At 34.1% G+C, this 21,566-nt stretch overlaps 1 protein-coding gene across 2 annotated transcripts in view; it reads left to right on the forward strand.

Moving 5' to 3' along the window:
* LOC106872511 (gamma-aminobutyric acid receptor subunit beta) overlaps positions 1–21,566 on the forward strand; it is a 507,542-nt gene that overhangs the window by 128,816 nt on the left and 357,160 nt on the right. The window lies entirely within an intron of this gene.

The following is a 21,566-nucleotide window of genomic DNA, read 5'->3' on the forward strand; positions in this document are numbered from 1 at the left end:
AATGTCTGATGACATGTAATATATGTAAGATATTTTGTATGTAAGATTGTTTGTATACCTATGTTCGTCTGAGTGCGTGTGTGTTTTTTCTTCTGCTTTTGCTTTGCAATATATATAAATATGAGTGTGTGTTGAGTGTATGTGTGTTTATATTCCTTCCTGAAGATCGCAGCTGCTTGAAACTGGATCACAAGTCAAACTTTCACTTTCAATAAACTGAACTAATATATATATATATATACATTATATATATGTACATTTTTCTGTTCCACATACGGGTTATATCTCTAAAATTTGTGCTAGCTAGCCACTCTCTTTCTTTGCTCAAAAATCCTAGATTTTCCAGGTCGTCACTCAAATATTTAGTAACAGAACTAAGTGTACCTACGTTCATTGGTATGAATGTAAATTTATAACCAGGATAAATGAGATGCAGGTTTCGAGGCAGTTGAGCTTGCTCTAGGTAGAAAATTTGATGGGAATTTTCCTACAACATTCCTTAGGTTCGCATGTATTCCATACCAGAGATGTTATTTAAATTTACGATTGAATAATATTTTCTGGAGCTGACAATGTATATGGTTATAGTAGTCACATCATGATTTAGTGGGAGGTAATAGGTCGATGATCACCCTCTTCTGGTTACATGTGTTATGTCCTTCACAGTAGAGTGGCCTAATCGACATTTATATCCCAGTAAACTTTCGAAACATCTAATTTTTGCAACATTCTCGAATTATCGGCCAATTTACAGTAAGATAGTTCTCTTTAAAACCATATTATAAATCACACCAGGAGTTTTATATAAAGCAACCGTAACAAAGTGAAAGCTTATATAAACAACAGCAAAAATTCCCTTACAAACGCAGTAGAAATACTTTCAGAGTGCTAAGCAAAAATGTCTGTATGCATGTGTGTACGAATACATACCTAAGTGTGTATATTATAATGATTACTATTATTACCATTAAAGCGGTGAGCCGGTAGATTCGTTGGCACGCGGGCAACTGTTTAGCAGTATTTCGTTTGCATTCATGTTTTGAGTTCAAATTCCGCTGTAGTCGACTTTGCCTTTCATTCTGCGAGTAATGTTATCGATTTATCCTCTTCCTGATATTGCTGGCTTTATTCCAAAATTTTAAACCAATATTATCAATAAAGCGATAAGGCAGAGTCATTAGCACGCCATACGAAATGATTAGTTCGATTTCGTCAATTCTTACGTTCTGAGTTCAAATTTTGCCGAGGTCGACTTTGCCTTTCAGGGTCGATAAATTAAGTATGAGTTGCGTACTGGAGTCGATCTAATCGACTGGCCCCCTTCCCCAAAATTTCGGGCCTTGTGCCTAGAGTAGAAAACAATATTATCATAAAACAATCAGGGAGAATCATTAGCACGCCAAACAAAATGATTAGTGGCATTTCGTCAATACTTACGTTCTGAGTTCAAATTCCGCCGAGGTCAAGTTTTCTTTTCATCTTTTCGGGGTCGTTATGATAAATGCCAATTGAGCATTGGGGGAGATATAACTAACTATTCCCCTCCCCTAAAATTACAGGTCTTCCCATATTGTGGAAAGGATTATTAGTATTTCTTCTGATTTATTACAAACCAACGTGGTCAGTTGTGTCGTTGATCATCTCGGGATCAATAAATTAGAGTACCAGTCAAGTAGTGAAGTTGATACAAAGGACTTTCCTTTCAATATTGCTGGTGTTCTGCCAAACTAAAAATTTCTACAGATTTCATGAGCTGGTGAGCGTGGTGAAATGTGTGTGTGTCCGTGTGTGTGTGTGTGTGTGTGTGTGTGTGTGTGTGTGCGTGCGTTAGTGTGTGTGTGTGTGTGTGTGCGTGTGTGTGTGTGTGTGTGTGTGTGTGTGTGTGTGTGTGTGTGTGTGTGTGGGTGTGAATACATTTCCATGTTTGTATGTCAGAAAAGACCTTGAAACATCAGTTCCTAATATTCTAATTAGTTTTTATTTTAATTCGTGCTTTTATTTTGCACTTACATTACTTCGCCTTATGTCGTGATATGCTACATATATATATATATATGCACACAAACACACACACACACACACACACATATATATATATATATATATATATATATATATATATATATATATATATATATATATAAGGACATGTATGTGTATAACTGTGACATAATTTCTATTCTATATTTGTCTATGGACATATGTATGGCTGTTTCTCTGACACTCTCCGCTTGTATTTCTCCGTCTCTGTCGAGTCGTGTCTACATTTGTATGCCTTCCATACTTTATCTGTCTGTTTCTCCATGTACTAATGACTATTTGTTTTGTGCATGTATGTATGAGCATATATTTATATATACATACATATATATTATGTGCGCGTGTATGTGCGTACATACATGCATACACACACATACATACATACATACATACATACATATATACATATAGTATGTAAAAAGAGTTTACATCTGATGACGTAAAGAAATAGCAATGTACTATTAATGGCCACTTATGTTCTAGCCTTAGTTGAAATGCAACTCAGGAACGGTAGACTTGAAGTTGCCTGTCGAAGATGGTTAGGAGTGGTTCGTCCTCGAGCGAGAAGAGAATACATTACGAACACATAATTAACAAGCAAATCATATGATATCAATTTAGAATATTAATTTATAATTTAGAGCATGTAATTTTTAATTTAAACATAGTGCAGCGTTGTTATAATAAATAGGTTACCTGTCTTACAAGTGTTTCTAGAAAAGAGAAGCAAGTGGATCTAATATCACTAAGTATAGATTTAAATGTCAGCTAGTTATTTCGTCATCGGAGAGAAAGAAATAAGGAATATCGTTAATCCAGGATACTATTGGTTACATATTCATTGAAGGATTAAGGAATTAAAGAATGTATTCGTTTGTAGACACATGATCAAAAGAATATGGAGATCCATAATAGTAGATGGTATCAGTTAGTAGAGCCTTTGTTCAAGTATCATAGACAATCCTTGGTAAAAATGGTAGAAGATACTAGTTCAATTGTTAAAAATAAAATGAGGTAGATATTAGTGGAATGTCTTTAGATAGTATATGACAACAAAAATGAAGAACATACAGAGTAGTGAATCCATTGGGTGGAGGAGATACATACAAGCTGATAGCAATGAAAGAGTACACAATAATGTAGTTAATGGTATGTCTATATATATATCTATCTATATATATATATATATATATATATATACATATATATGGTGTACTGTTCTGTGATTGTAAAATCGACAAAAAAGTACGCCTTATGGTTTGAGATAAGTAATATTTAATAAACACAATATAAGTTTTTATATGCTACTATTAGTTTTATGCGATGAAAGCATGCCAGATAGTATTTCTAACACGTCTGATCCCTCAGTGCAATGTTCAGGTACTGCCCACATAGCCTGAAGTTCGCGCTGAGACAGCAGTCGTGTTAAATATACTGTTTGGCATGCTTTCATCGCATAAACCTAATAGTAGCACATAAAAAAATATATGCATATATGTATACACATGTATATATATATATATATATATATATATATATATATATATGAAAAGGATGTGCTATAATACTATTCATCAGCTACACCAAAAATCTAACATACCTCCTTCATCAGCTGCCCAGCGGATATCATTATGATTTCGACACCTGCGCAGTACCATTCAACCCGACAGTGTCAACAAAACTAAAATAAGTGTTGTTTGCGAAAAAAAAGTAGAACTTTCAAACACATTTACCATATGTACAACGGTATCAATAAACAAATTGAATAAGTCAATTACAATCACTCCTAAATTCGTAACTAAACAGCGACATCTCTATTAAGTCATACAAAATTTATAATCCCTACCGTCTTCCGTAGTGTAATATAAAAGTAAAGGCTTAATAACCACATTATTTCAATCAATCAATATCTAGGCAGGATTAAATACTAACTTTAATAAAACTACAACAAAGAGACATATAAACCAATGTACATTGTATGGTTATTACTAGTAAATTGCAATAACTAGAATATATGCTAAATTCCGATCAATTTTTAAGTCCATATAAATAATAATTCCACCGACCTTCCATAGATACTGCTATAATGGAAGTTCAAGCCTTATAGAAATTTTCCAAAACAAAACACGATTGAAATTAATTTAACTAATATTCTTATGAGTGAAATACATTATTTCATCATCCAAAAGTTAAGAGTAAAATACTGCATACTCATTGATTTATCACCACTACAAGTTATAATATTAAATTACTAGTGACTAATATAAACTTAAATTTCAATAAATAAGAAGTAATAAAAGTAATTGTAATTAACTTATTATGTAAACCTTGCTATTTAAAATATATTAAAACCAAAAGTATTAGCTCTTGCATGTTTAATCAGACACGCGGTTCCCTCACCAAGAATTTAAAGGGCCAGCTAAATAATTACATTGTCTCCTTATGCTATATCTGTGGCAGAATGAGTTTAGAAACCATCTAATTATTTTGGTTTCTATTATTGAATTAAATTTGTTGAAAATGGTTTGTGCTTTATGTTTGAAATCTATTTGGCCGTCTGTGTCAGACGGGAACGGTTTCTTTCAAGTTGTTGTAATGTTTTCATTGATCAATTGAATAGAACCGCTTGAAACGGCCGTAATGTATTGACACCTGTACATCATTGTTACTTATTTACACACACACACACACACACACACACACACACACACACACACACACACACATATATATATATATATATATATATATATATATATATATATATATATATATATATATATAAGTTCAAATAAAGGTTACAAACCTCAATAAGGGATAATGTATCCAATGAAAATACTAATTAGTTGCCTATTTGAAAAGTGTTCGATATTACAGCTAATATTCAACTGCAAGGTAACTAGATAAACCGTGGTTTATACATATATTTAAGAGGATAAGAAAATAGAGAGATAATTAATGATTATTAATTAATTAATTATTAAATGAAAAATAAGAAATCATCTCTGACAGTTGCTTCGATTCTAGACCTTTATAAATTAATTACCATAAAAAAATTAAAATCGAATCTCATCAGAATTGGCTATACTGCTTGTTGAGTATACGGCTTCAAACCGTTAACTCATAAAATTTATATATAAAGAACGTAGTTTAAACTTTACAAAATGGAGGAAGTTAGTATATTTATTGGAGTTATAATAAAAGTACGGATAGAACAATATATTATTCTAGGGTGTTAGATAATAGAAATTGTGAAGTGAGCATAATTGTCATATATTACAATATATTATGCACCAATACTAATGCAATAGATAAGCAGTGTGTAAACTAATAGAAATTAAAAATTAAAAAATAAGAAATAAGAATAAAGTATAGATTAAATTAGAAATAAGGGGGAATCCATAAAATAGCTTATTCACTAATCTTATCAGTTTACTAATATTAATTCACACACTGCTTATCTGTAGCATTAGTATTGGTGCATGATATATTGTAATATAGTGCAAATATACTCATATACCCACTTTCGGAATTTCCTTTATTTAACATCCAAGAATGATACGTTGCTCTATTCTTACTTGTGTTATAACTCCAATAGATATACAACCTTCCTCCCCTTTGTAAGGTTTATACTATGTTCTTTATATATAAATTTTATAAGTTAACAGTTTGGAGCGGTATACTCAGCAAGCAGGAATATGAACAGCTGATTGTATATTTATAGCCAACTCTGATGAGATTCGACGTTTAAAAGGCTTTAATTATGGTAATTAATTTATGAAAGTCTAGAATCGAAACAGCTGTCAGAGATGATTTCTAATTTTTTAAATGATAAATAATTAATAAATAATTATTAATTATCTCATCATCTCTCTCTCTCTCTCTCTCTCTTCTCTCTCTCTCATCTCTCTCTCTTCTATCTCTCTCTCTCTCTCTCTCTCTCTCTCTCTCTCTTCTATCTCTCTCTCTCTCTCTCTTCATATATATATATATATATATATATATAGAATGGCACTCCGTTACTTAAGACGACGAGAGTTCCGGTTGATCCGATTAACGGAACAGCCTGCTCGTGAAATTAATGTGGACCGGGCTGAGCACTCCACAGACACGCGTACCGTTATCGTTGTTCACAAGGAAATTCAGCCTTACACGGAATGGGACAATGTTGGCCATTTAAATTACAGGTACAACTCATTTTTGCCGCCTGGGTATACATACATATATATATATATATATTCAAGCTTTTTGAACCCTACTTAGGTATGTCCCGTCCCCGCTGATTCAATCGACTGATGAACAATACCTATTTACGATTCGTGATGCCTGGGCTTCAAATCAAAGATGCATTTCATTTGGTTACATTTACTTAAAGGACATGCCTTCTAATTAATTAGTTATCTACTTGCTGTCACCAGAATATTTGTATAAAGCATTCTAATACTAAATGACACGAATTTATTTGATTACATTCTAATCAAGCTGAAAAAATCGTATACCATATAGTTTTTACATTTTTTTATCGACGTCTCATCTTTTTTATTTCTCTTTTCTTTTTCCCTTTCTTCTTTTCTTTCTTTCTTTTTTTTTTTTCTTTTTGTTAATGCTGTCATTATCCCTGAAAGAATTATTACTATACATTGCAATATTAATTCTGAAATCTTTTATTGAAAATACAGAACTGTGTTGCAAGTTTATGCAATAATTGGATCTTTTCAGTAAATATAATGGATGTAGTACAAGAATGTAGTGAGACACCTTAAAGGAAGTACCGTCTTACTCACTTTTTACCTTTTCAGGGTAAGAAATAATACGAAAAATGAAGGACAAGGACACCATTTTGGTTTTTACTGGAAGTAGACGTGTAGTGAATGAGTGGAGCCTCGTGGTTAGTGTGTTGCACAGATGATCGAAAAATCGGGGTGTCCGTTGCAGGACCTGGAGGCCCCTTGTGTTCTTGAGCGCAACATTTCATTTCACCTTACTCCAATCCAGTCAGATGTAAATGAGTTCAAGCTTTAGCTGTGAAGGTGACCCTTCACAGGGCCGTTTTCCCATTCAGAGAGGGAGTGCTGCAATTTTAGTCACCTATAAGCCATTCATATCGGGCTAAGCTCCGCTCTTATGAGTCCTGGGATCATAACAAATTAAAGTTTATTTATGTATATTAGGAAATAAGGAAATACATTGTAGAATATATCTTTCTATATTTAAGATAGCAAGACGTGATTTGTGGGGAATTTAGCTACTATTTGTAGCAGGTTGTGCGAGTGCGATAAAGCATCCCTTGTTAGCGTAGATTTTGTGATTGTTGTTTAATTTAGGACAAGCTCCGCTGGAACAGAACTATCATTAGAATCATTTATGCCGTAACTATTTCATCTGTTTGTATACACGACATATATAAATATAAGCATACATACATATATATACACACACCCACACACACTTATATATACATATGTATGTATACCCTGACTATTTCCTCTGTGTATGTAAGTAAGTATACCATTCATTCTAAAGTCAGAAAACCAGACCAGAGAATTTACAACACATGTTTGGTCACATCTTCCAAGTTTAGTCAAGCATGAGGCCGAAGTTATTTTTTCCTACAACTTGTTTGATATTTACTTATCATTTGTGCTCCAAAATTGGGTTACGCTCCATAACGTTTGTTTTCATTCTAATGTTATACCTCACGGAATTTAAACAATTCGCCGGTCCTCATTAGCAGTATTTGAACCCATAGATACAAATGGTGGTTATTGGCTGATACGCTGTTTTGTGTACTCTGGCAGATGTATTGGCAGATGTTTGGTATTGGTGCAACAAACTAAATACAGAGCAGATGCTGGAAGATCGATATCTGTAGAGTATATTTACTAAGTAAAATTTTTAACCCTTACAAAATTACTGTTCATATTAAATACCAGCTCATTATAACAGATTATGTATTCTTTTACTATCGTTTCACAGTTTTATATGTAAGACAATCATAACTAGATGCTTGACAAATATTTCATACGAGATATAGAGATTACAGTACCACAAACAACCTGGTAACCATATTAGTATCTCATAAATGCATGTTTCATATATATTTATTAATTCGAAATATTAACAAAAATGTCAAGTCAACCCTATGCAGTACCAGCATCGGCATACGAAATTATATTCTGCAGTTTACGGATCTAGTGATTCGTCTACTTATTCCTTGCTCCTGCACCTGAAAATAAAAATGTCTATCAAAACTATGCATATGCTCTGTGTTGCTCTAAAGCATTTTCATTTCACTTGAACCATGTATTTCTAAGGGTTAGACCACAGATATAGAACGGTATAAACGTAAGCACTTCTTAATTGAAAATGTATGACATTCAGTTTAGTAAAGAAAATCGGAAAATACAGATGGCCATATCGACAGAGTTACATGAAACTTAAAAGATCTATGTATTATCTCTTATTTTGAACGTGACTCTTGAAAAAGACACATAAGCTCTATGCCTGATTTTGCCTAACTCTAATATGGGTTTGAATATTGAATGTATCAGAGGCATTGAACCGAAATTTATGAGTGTTTCGTGAACAAGAGCTGAGTCCAAGTTTAACTGGAAGCAGTGAACACAATGGAAAGCTACGAGAGTATACTCACTATCTGAAGCAGCATATACAAGCCGAACTTCCTGCACTTCACAACGAGCCACTGAAGTTATGGTATCACCCACTGCCATAAGAATTCCATTACCTTTATACTTCAGTTTTCTGGAAGCCTGCGGTCACTGAGGATTCACAAATCGTTATTATTCTGCTTGGCCGTTTCTATTGGTTCATATTTTTTTCCAATAGATATATTTTCCTTGGTGATTATGTTAGTGAGTTGATTTGCTCGAAACTCTTACTCCAAAACGATAAATGATGATAGCACATGTTCAAACGACAAACGTAAGAGAAGAGACAGACTTCAAATAAATTTCCAAAATACGATTCCGCTTGAATTAGTGACTTATATAAAATCAGTTAATTTCTTCAATATATTCAATGGCTTATGCAAAATTAGTTCATTTCTACAATATATATCCTTTGGAAACGCGTGAATGCCACCTGTTCTATTTTCCTTCCCCGTTAATTACACAGGGTGTACACAAAGTCTGGGTACATGGGGATTAACACATGCTTTCAAAAATTATTATTTCTTATATTTAATTGTTTATGTTATGATTTAATTTACTCCAGGTACCCAGACTTTGTGGACACCCTGTAGAACACAAATATTCCAAACCGAAAACACGTTTTCAGATATGCAGTTTCTTTAATATGATTTCCTATCGTAATCTTTGGCATCCCATCTTCTTTGCATTTGTATATAGTAGAGAAATCGGTATTGTCGAAGAGACACAACTTGATATATCAAGAGACATATAAATTTTTTCCCCCTAAAATTCGACATTATTAACCCCAACCTTGATAACTTAAACTTTCATTTCGTCAATGTCAGTCTCACGTTATCGTTAAATTTGATTACATTGTTGTCTGTATACATTTCGTCATCGTCAACTTAAATGTCATCGAGGAATAGATTTACGTAAACATATTAATCGAACTAGATTAACCTTGATTGCATAAGGTGATTGTGCTGGATTTCTTTAAGGAATATGTTGAATTAAGAAATCAGAATAATGAATCACAGATTAAGGTGATGCTATTTAGAATAGTCTTTGTCGTGTTGTATAGTGATATATATACATATATATATATATATATATATATATATATATATATATATATATATATATATATATATATATATATATTATATTATATTATATTATATTATATTTATCTTATGATATTTACTTTACTTTATATTATACTCATTTATTGTGCTTTTAATTATTAATTTTTCTATATGTGATAGTGGATTTTCATCGATGAGTTCTTGAAAACTGGTTATTTTCCCTAAAACTATATATTTTATATACATATATATGTGTGTGTGTGTGTGTGTGTGTATAAATATATATTATATACATCCTGTATATGTGTATGTGCGTGTGTGTCTGTGTCTGTGTCTGAGTAGTACAATATATAGTTTTATATCTAATGTACTGAATGTGTATCTATGGCCAAGTAAAATGCGACACTTTTACTAAAAACATTTCTTTACAAAACTTTTAATATTCATATATTTTTACTGTTCTGCAAGAAGCAATAATTGATACCAATGTCTGTCCATAATTGATTTGCTCCAGCCTAGAGACACCATTTAAGTTGACAATGACGAAATTAAAGATGACAATGACTAAATCGAGATAGACGACAACGTAACTGAAACTAGCGATTGCGAAAATTGAAGGCGATGAGGAGGTAGAGGTTGACGTTGACGAGACTGATGCTGGGAGCTCCATACATTCAGGACCGCCAAGTCAAATATATTCACGTTTGAGAATGTTTTATTTAACTGCTACAAAGTTAAGAACGACAGTTTTTTGCACTTGTAATCTTAAAATAGGTGAAATGTTTTATGTCTTATCGAAAGATGTCCTAAAATTTCCTTACTTTTTCCGTCTTGCCATAAAGCGTCACCAGTGATTATTTCCTTCTTATGATTTATATGTGTAACTACCTATAAATATATTCTTATAAGAAATATAGACTAAAGTTCCCCAGTATTTCACGAGCAAACTGTGACCCTGTTCTCTACTAAAACACAGCAAATCAAAAAGATTTTTATTTACCTGTCGTCTTAACAAAAGTAGGAAAAAATTATATAGTCACATTAACGATGACTAAAATATATCATCTCACAAAGTATTATTTGCATGTGTTCTGTGTGAATATTTTATAGCATTACAGGGTGTTTCATTATGATGAGACACATTTCAAAATTAAGTATGCTTGGGAAAATATATTTAATAAGGAATGTGTGAAATACATACAATCATGGTCCCCAGTCCCATCATTATGAGAGACTTCAGACCGACAGACTGACAGAGAAGCAAACAAACAAATAGATAGATAGATAGATAGATAGATAGATAGATAGAAAGAGACAGACAGGTAGGCAGGTAGACAGACAGACAGACAGACAAGCAGGTAGGCAGGTAGGCAGGTAGACATCAGACAGATAGACAGACAGGCAAACAGGCAGGTAGGTAGACAGACAGACAGCTAGATAGATAGATAGATAGATAGATAGATAGATAGATAGATATCTTTTTATTATAGCCACACAGGGCTAAATACAGAAAATGGACAAATTACAAAGTAGAGCTTTTCTTGGGGGGGGGGATAATTTCGATCAAAAGGGATCGCGGAAAAAAAGGTGGGGATTTCGATCAAAAGGGATCGCGAAAAAAAAGGTGGGGATTTCGATCAAAAGGGATCGCGGGAAGAAAAAAAAGAGAAAAAAATAGATAGATAGATAGATAGATAGATAGATAGATAGATAGATAGATAGATAGATATACATGCATACTGATTTGGACACATTTTAAATGTAAGTAACTATGGCTGGAGTGAGGTCTCGTTATTATGATTCACACTTTACTCGAATTCTGAAGGTGAATGAAGTATCTACGATAAATCACTAGAGACAAAGTCTTTTCATTTATATTCAAGTTGGCATCCGCTGAAGCGTAGGTTGTAAATTCTTGTCCAACAAAGCCCAGTACACAAAATCCCTCTACTTTAATAACCCTTTATTCACTTTGCTAATGCCCTCATCAACGTTACTACTACCACCCTTGATGATACTTAACTGAATAGGGCCGATCCTCCGCACCATGGCGTAGGATAATTAATATCTTTGTTATTCTGTATAGTGAAATAATGGCTCATGGGAAACTGTTACAGGTGAGATAATCGAGAGAAATAATGAACTTTTGGCCGAGAGGTTGGTAATTCACGTCCGTGTCAATGAAACTACGCAGGTTATCTGTTCAAGACACTTGAATCTCAATAGATCAAGGTCTTAATTCCAATATGTTCGCTTAACTGAGCGAATATAATTATTTAATGTATTGTTAGAAAGCAGCACTGGCATCAGATTATCTCATACGCCTAAAGTATGTAAGGGAAGACTACTCCACTGTATCATCTTGAAGATATCCTGACATCGGCAAGTTTGAGGAGTTCACATTTAACAGTGCATGCAACACGGTTAAATACAGACATACAGATTAAAAGAGAAAAAAATATATGCTCGAACGATTTCAAACGCGTGTCACTTTGTTTTCCATTAAATAATACTTTAATCCTGAAACATTTTCCCTGACTTAAAAAAAAAAAAATAACCAGACGAACCACAAATAATAATCATTGTTGCAGAAGTGTATTGTAAAATTATGCTAAATTGTTGATTAGAGTAAGATAACACGTGCGTGTATCATTGTGCTCTCTGGATTTCTAGACCAGAAGCAGTCATTAGAGCGTAATAGGAAACGGATAAGGAAGCAGTTTAGTCTTGGCACAGGAATATAATTCCAATACTAAAATCGATTAAAGAAAAATTAGAATATGCATAAATTTGGCTTGCTAAACAGTTTAGAATTCCGGTTTAAGCTTTTCAATGCTGACGTAGAATTTAAGAATCAGTTGATGTGACACCATTGTTTGATCGAGTTTCATTTGTTGATTTATCCAGTGGAATTACCGTTTATAGAAATTGACAGAAATGACAGAAAAGAAATAGACACGTGGAATTAGTGTCAGGAGATTAGAAGAGAAGAAACTAAACGACTCTGACACACATTGACATTCTACAGTTACACAGGCTGAGGAAATAAACTACCAATCGAAGAACTGGAACGTATACACACGCACACACACACACACGCACATACACACACACACACACACATGCGCGCATATATATATATATAAACATGTATATTATATATGTATATATATATATATATATATATATATATATATATATATATATATATACATGTTTATATATATATATATATATATATATATATGTGTGTGTGTGTGTGTGTGTGTGTGTGTGTGTGAAGGCGCATGGCTCAGTGGTTAGAACATCAGGCTCACAATCATGAAGTAGAGAGTTCGATTCCCGGACCGGGCTGTGTGTTATGTTCTTGGGCGAGACACTTTATTTCACGTTGCTCCAATTCACTCAGCTGTAGAAATGAGTTGCGCCGTCACCGTTGCCAAGCAGCATACGCTTTTGCCTTTACCTTGGATAACATCGGCGTCGTGGAAATAGGAGACTGTTATGAATGGGCGACTGTTGGTCTTCCATAAACAATCTTGCCCGGACTTGTGCCTTGGAAAGGAATTTTTTTTAATACAATTCCAATGCCATTCATGTTCGAAGGGGCTCTTTACCATTTACCCTTACTTATATATCGTTGCTATTATTCAAAAGTGTCGTAAGTCCAAAATTTTGCTTTTTCAGAAAATTAAAAATATTTTCACCATTGGATTTCTTTTTACATTAGCAAAGCAACATTTTCAGCTTAACGATAATACTTTGTTGAGTGCATAAAATCATAACTCCATGCATGTATGATATTGTCAGTGAGAAATATTTTTCCAAAACCATTATATGTGGGGCTTACTACACTTTTGAAAAATGCTAAGCCGTTGTATTACACTCTGACAATTTTCATCTAACACAACTGGAGATACGATAGTTTGATCAAAAGAACCACCTACTGCAAGCAAAATTAGATACTGAAAAAAACATCGATTTCTCGCCGAATTTTGACATGCAACAGTTTAACATAATAGCAACGATATAGATAGATAGATAGATAGACAGACAGACAGACAGACAGACAGACAGACAGACAGACAGACAGACAGACAGATAGATAGATAGATAGATAGATAGATAGATAGATAGATAGATGTATACCTTCCAATGTATGTATGTATATGTATGTATGATGATACTTGATACATTTCCGTTCACTCAATCACTGAAATAGTTTTCGCTGCAGAATCAATGGAGGGAGAAATTATCTCCTTATTGACAGCAGAAGTGAAAACAAAATGGACTATGGGTAAATCATTATAAACCATGGGTACATCATTGCATCATCAGCCGCATATACAAAAGTCGTCTTTCTCAGCCGAATCTGAACGATAAACTTGCACATATAACTGCAAACAGTAAATTAGCGGGAATGAGTACAGCTTGAGGAAGCTGAAATTGGAATAGAGCAGTACAAAGTAGTGTTGAATAAAATATATGCTTATGCAATATTTCACAGTTTTCTGACCACTCGAATGTGGAAAGATTTTTTGCTGAAGACGCACACACACACACACGCACACACATATGCATATCTACATACACACACGCACACACACACACACACACATATATACATATCTACGCACACACATATACATATCTACACACACACATACACACATAGATAGATAGATGGATAGATAGATAGATGATTTATAATCAAGAGTACAAGATAGTACTGGCTTTGCTAGAAGTAAGAGTTGAAAAATACTCAAATAAGTTAACACGCTGACGAAATCGAGGGAGCGAGTAAATAGCCAACATACCATAGCAGGTGAATTCGCAAATCAATTTGAAGATATAACCATATCACGTGATTTCGAACTGCGTGATGCTAGGGGCTCAACTAATACCCACTTCGTCATGCTTGTTAAAATCGTTGAAGGACTATTTCCTTAAAGTAATTCTTTCTGTTAAAGGCATAAGGCCTGAAATTCTGGGGGAGGTAAGTCGATTACATCGACCTCACTGTTTCACTGGTACTTAATTTATCGACTCCGAAATGATGAAAGGCAAAATCGACCTCGGCGGAATTTGAACTCAGAGCGAGCAACGGGCGAAATACCGTTAAGAGTTTCGTCCAGTGTGCTAACGATTCTGCCAGATCGCAGCCATATTCCCTTTAAATAATAATAACGAAAATTACTATTGTAATTGGTTTATTCCAGATCAACGCAAATTATCAGGGTCCGTAATAGAAAACATTCCTGCCATGACCATTCCATCTGTTTTATGTATATTCTGATGTACTTTATTTAAGGTGCTCTTTCTTTTCTTAATATAGTGTGTTGTGATTTGAGGAGAATCGATTGCTAATTTCAGTAGATCAAACAACCACCCAACCGATCTCTTGTTAAATAAGATCGTCGTCTCAGATTATGAAATCGTTCTTTCATTGTTAGGCAAGGAATTGTGAAAAGAGCGGTCGGGCCGTAATGTGAATGTCCGTTTGCAGGCTCTTTATGTGTAATCAATTAAGTGTGTGAGAGAGAGAGAGAGAAAGAGAATGACAGACAGACAGACAGACAGACAGACAGACAGAGACAGACAGACACAGACAGACAGGAAAAAGATATGAATGGATTCATTCTTTATTCATTGACCCCCGAAAGGACAAAAGGCTGAGTTGACCACCGTCGCATTGAAACAAAAAACGCAGAAAGCTGGAAACAATACTACAAGCCATTAATATCCGCCGTTCAAACGACTGTATACATCCTCTACCTTCGTTGTTAGATATCACAACATAAACTCCTTCATGTGATCGTACTTCACCTTCAGGAAAGGCTGAGAAAGCTTAAATGCCATATGTTACAGTAGATCATCGCCATAAGAGATCGTAGTGATACCCAATTTGCCTGAAGCTTCTCCCCTAAATACGATTTAAATCAACCTTTATTTGCAGTATTAGAAATTTAACAAATGAATATAGATTTTTGTGTATGCTTGTGAAGTGCCAATTTATAATTACTAATGTAAGTTTCTGTTCCAAGGCTTAACGAATGGTTACAACATAACGAGCACATAATTCAGTTTTCAGGTTATTTTTCAGATAGTTTGCCAACTGAAAAGGTTAAGATGTTTTGGTCTCAAGTGTTTTATATCTGACTTATAGTTGTTGATAAGTCATTGTTTTTTTATGTTACTTTTAATGATATGTACAATAAATTATTTTTGTTTAGTTATTAACCCAAGAATGATAAACTATAAATCATTTCCTTTTGAATATGAACTCAGAATATGAACGTTCAATACTAAATTAATTATCATAATCAATCATTATATTAAATTATTTGCAATTCGTTGCGAGGAGGCGGCTAGCTTGCGAAGTTGTCAGAGCATGTGACAATCTACCATTCAGTATCTCTTTTTGCCATTCGGGATCTCTTACGTTCTAGTTTTAAATTCCGTTGTGATTAAGTTACCTTTTAGGAGTTGATAAAATAAAGTACCAGTCAGAAATTGGAATCGCTTTCTCCACATAGTTGCTGAAATTTTGCCTAAATTAGAAACTGATTTTAATATGTAAATTTAGATTAATTTAGCACAAAAAGGAGAGTATTATCGTTATTAAAGCGTTTAAGCATATTAAGCATTTGTATAAAAGAAAATTGAAGAATTCTCTTTTATAAGCTATCAAATACATGTACATCTACATATTACTAATGCATGAAAATATTAAAATACAGTATATATAGAATCAGGCAATCTAATATGTCAGTTAATCCGCACCCCAATATCCTTCAGCTTGAGGTGCAGACACATGAACCTACAAAAGGCCAACAACTTTATTTTACGAGCTGGAAAATTACATCATGTCATATTCGTGTCATTTCAAGGAGTTTGGGATTATTCAATGCTAATGATAACATTTCTAAAGAGACACGTTGTTAGCATTAAGTATAAATTGGGCAAACATTCTGAGAATGGTAATGATTTAACAAAATAAAACAGGAAAATATTATCGAACCCGAATCATCCTAAATGAGGATAACGTTATCGTACATGAATCACCTCAAAATTTGAATAACATTATCGTATCCGAATCACTCCACATTTAGACAATATTATCGCATCGGAAACCACCCTAAGAACGAACAATATTACGTTACCCAAATCACACGAGGTTTAAACAGCATTATCGCATAAGAGCCAAATCTGACTACGAGCAACATACAACTACAAACCTCAAAGTCACTAAAAAGAGCCATGACTTACTTAAATCAGTGGTTTATAACTTTTATTGCATCACAAAGACTGGTCTTTATTTACAGAATCAAGAAAATACTTCCGTCCTAAAGATTATTAATCCTCTACGAAACGTATATGGGTCCCTCAACGAGGGCACTACTCTAACATCTGGTGTTTGTGTGTTTAGTCTCTATAATTTGGTGGTACGGCAAAGGAGTCCGACAGAATAAGTACCAGGTTTAGCAAAGATTTAAGTACTGGGCTTGATTCGTTCGACTAAAAATTCTTCAAGGCAGTGCCCCAGCATGGCTGCACTCTAATGATTCAAACAAGTAAAGGATAAACGATATAAATATATATTGTGAATGGAAAATACCAATATAAGACAACAAAAAATATGTCTTCCCCAAAACTTTACACTTTTCATTGATATAGAAAGTAACGTCAAGAAACTGGAAGCAGAGGGACAGACGGGGAAGTTTGGTATCATAAAGTTATGTATGGACACTTAAACAAAGCTATGATCTGATGTTCTTTTTTATATATCTCTGTGTATACTTTGTTTTATCTTGGGATCACTATGTCACTAGTAAACATATGTACTGTTTCTATTTCATTTCTTTTAATTATTAGTCAAATATTTAAACATTTAACCAATCAACTAATCGATTGTTTGATTAATCGTTCACTCAGTCGACTAGTTGTGTCAGTTCTTTCACCGTCGTCCGCGACTTCATCAATGTCATGTTTCTCTATTCTCCAGGTCTCTCTCTTATTTTTAATTAAGTAATTGAAATTCTTATTTGTATTTAAGTAAATGATATTCAATCCATTCTTATTTAAGCAAATAAAATTCAAAGACGTTTAGCTAAATTTGATACAATATTTTTAATAAACAGACTGATATGGCTTGGCTGGTTTCATGCTCTTGCTTGATGGGGCAGGGATCATTCCAAGTTAGCGGTCGCAAAAGCGTCCACCAGTGTTCTCAATTGCTTGCGGTCCCGTGACAGCCCTTCTGCATTCCCCAACGTGACGTCAAGCCTCTGGAGATCTTCCCTAATCACACCATCTGGTGCGGGTCCAGCTATGAGGCCCCTTCCAGCCCGCAGCTGCCACGTCGAGTGAGAATAAAGTCTTGTTACAATGATCTGGCATGAACCGAAAGTCATGTTCGTACCAGCGCATCCGACGGATAGTTATGAGGCGGGAGACTGCGAACTGATATGTGCGCACACGCAGTTTTTTGTTGGAACGTGATGATACCATTTGACGCTCTAGTTGGCTCTCAGGGCTCTGCTATCGAAACCGTCGATCATCATCTTCGACAGTGGCCGCGTTTCTGCTTCATAGAGTAGAACAGAGGGGACTGATGTGTTGCAGATCCAGAGCTTCGTCTTGCAGAAAATAAAGCAGTGGTGCCAGAGGAGAGTCCATAGGAAGTAAATAACTTCAGTTGCCAGACCACATATAACAAATGACAGATAACGGTAAGAACGTGTATGATTGAATTATTGGTAAGTATTTGCTTCTTTTATATTAAACAATAAAAAGTTTGAGTATTCGCTTAGAATATTCTTTTTCGGTTTTATTTAGGGGCACAAATTACACGTTGGCCTACATCCAATAGTGATTTATATAGCATGGATACGATCTAAAAATTTTGTTAGGCTATATACTCAATTATATTGACTACAGTAGCAGACAGCGACTTATTTTACCGTTCCGAGAACCATGGAAGACGATACTAAACTCAGAAAGGATTTGAACCACAAACAAGAAGTTAAAATCAAATAACTCAATACATTTTGTCTGGTGCCAACCACGACCTTTTATCCTTCCTTAATCATAAATCCTGACATTGGTACACGATCAGAAGTATATGGATGAAGGGGTTGTATAATTGGTTTTATTTAATAGACCCTACATAGATGAAACTCAAATGCGACCTCGATGGGATTTGATCTCAGTTTATACTAGATGACAATTAAATAACGCTGTCAGTTTCCTATACCGTGGTTTATATCATATAATGATCGATAGCTTTAGGAAAAAGCAATAAATTTAGTACGAAAGCATTCTGTATTGCATTGTACCGATTCTACTATCCACTGCCCTCATAACATCATTGAATATGATGAATGACGCATATGAATAATAATTTCATAGAATATTAAAGGTGACAAGATCGAGGTGCATTTGAATACTTGCGCGACCATATACGAAGTTGTAGTTCTGTGTCTACATCAAATTATATCCCTGAATATGACATACATACATACATATATTCATACATACATGTATACATATATATGTGTGTGTGTGCGCGCGCGTGTGTGTGTTTGTATGTATGTATATTTGTATATATGTATATATATATATATATATATATATATATATATATATGTGTGTGTGTGTGTGTGTGTGTGTATGTGTGAGTGTGTGTGTAATATGTATGTATATATATATATATGCACAAACAATTTCATTCCAGTGTAGACGTTGATTTATTATTTTTAAACTTTTGGCATTGTACCAATCCACCACTTTCGATGCATATAACATGTGGGACCTTTCACCTTTTTATAGAGTAAGTTGGAAACACTTATTAAAATTTCACATTTCTGGAGATTAAATTTTACTGTCCACACTCTCTCATCACCCTTACTGTGTCACGTCCCAGATAGTATTCTTAATAATTCACCCATTACTTCTTCCAGATTCCTACAACCTACAGAAATCACCTCCCTACCCACTTTTCTACTCTTTAACCCATCATGCTGCCATTTAGGTCCCAAAAGCCTAACTCAACTATGCTCTTGTAGGTGGCAGACCGATGGTATTCAAGTACATTTTATAAAGTTAACTCTTATATTGGTTAAATTATCTTTCGGTTGAACTTAATTAAACACTAGAGTGTAAGTGTTTTTAGAGAAAACGTTGGAATCTATGACGTCATCCTTCCTAGCTGAAAGAAAGTGAAAAGACAATTGACTTCAAGCAGAAAATGGCAGCCACCAACAAGCTTCGGCTTTTCGAGAACTTCAACCCTACTCATCATGTGCGAGTAATTTTCATCAGTTATCACATTCTTAAGCGGAAACTAATTCTTTGTATATTATAAATCTATCTCAGTTGATCCGTGGCCTAGATTTTGAAATTTGCAGAATAGATAACGCTTACCAGCTGGTCGGTAAATCTCAAAATCCCAGTCATATTCCCAACCGTTCTTTGATGGCCAGGAATTTAGGGGTTGTATTACAGTCGATTATATCGATCCAAGAACTTGAGTGGTACTTTATTTTATCGGCATTGGAAAGAAGAGAGGCAGAGACAATGCCGTGGGATTTGACCTCAGGTAAAAGGCAGAACTAAATACCCTAATTTACTCTCCTTAGCGCTCTGCTAATTCTGCCATTCCTTGTCCTTCTATGATAGAATATTACTATGTGGTGTACCCAAGTGCTCATTTACCTAACAGATTAAATTGGAGTCTAAGCCGTCACGAAGGCAACTAACCCAGGAGATTGGAAATTCTAATGGAAAAAGTTTGAGGATCATTGAGTCTGTGGCAAACGTTCGCAACAAATTTCTGATATCAGCATTTCAAAATCGTGTAGCTAGTCCAACGCAGGTCTTCCTCAGAAGTCATGACTTTGAGTAGTCAGATGCCTGTTGAAACCACATACGTCGAAATCAAAGAGAGAAAGAGAATCCTTTGTCATATGGTAATCGAATACAACGTCCTTTGAGATCTCTGACGAAATACTAGCACTGAAATCTTTGGCAGAAATTAGCATATAGATCTCTAGTAAATAACTAACAATTTATATTTTATTCTAAAGTATATGAGCAATTTATATTTTACTCTCAAGTATATAATGAGCAATTTATATTCTATTCCCTAATAGAAACCAGCCGTTTAACTCTTACTTATAAATGTATTGCCTAATATATACTAGCTGTTGATTTCTGTCGTTAATTTTTGGTGTATCTAGATTAGCAGTAAATATATAAGTTGCCAAATATATATGTAGATTGCCAAAATGATGATATAGTATATTACACAAATCGTTTATACTTCATTATCTACTACAACAGTTGTATTTAACTCATACGTATAACTATATTGATTGAATGTACGCTAGAAGTTGATCATCTGTCGTTAGTTGGGATATATCTAAATTAAGTATAAATGTATGTAGCTCTATATTGCCAGGCTGATGATATGGTCTATTACACTCAAAAGACGGTAATTTTTCTCTTATAACTTGCGGTGACATTTATGTCTTTGGTCGTCGTACCACTTCTAAATACATGCTGCAAAGCAAGAACGAATCACCGTTGGACAATGTAAGCTTATATCTAGCTATTCGACCAGCCTGAAATGAAAGTCAAATGTGTAAAATCATTCTCTACCATTTTATACAAGAATGCATTGGATAATTTAGTATTGAGTTTGCAACACCTCATAAAAGACAGTATGGGCTCGGCTAAAATGTTCAACATAGGCCTGCTCGTTCAACTCTAACGTAAGACTAAACAACAA

Source organism: Octopus bimaculoides, chromosome 9, assembly GCF_046866305.1.
Source record: "Octopus bimaculoides isolate indiv1 chromosome 9, ASM4686630v1, whole genome shotgun sequence".
In the NCBI taxonomy this organism is placed as follows: domain Eukaryota; kingdom Metazoa; phylum Mollusca; class Cephalopoda; order Octopoda; family Octopodidae; genus Octopus; species Octopus bimaculoides.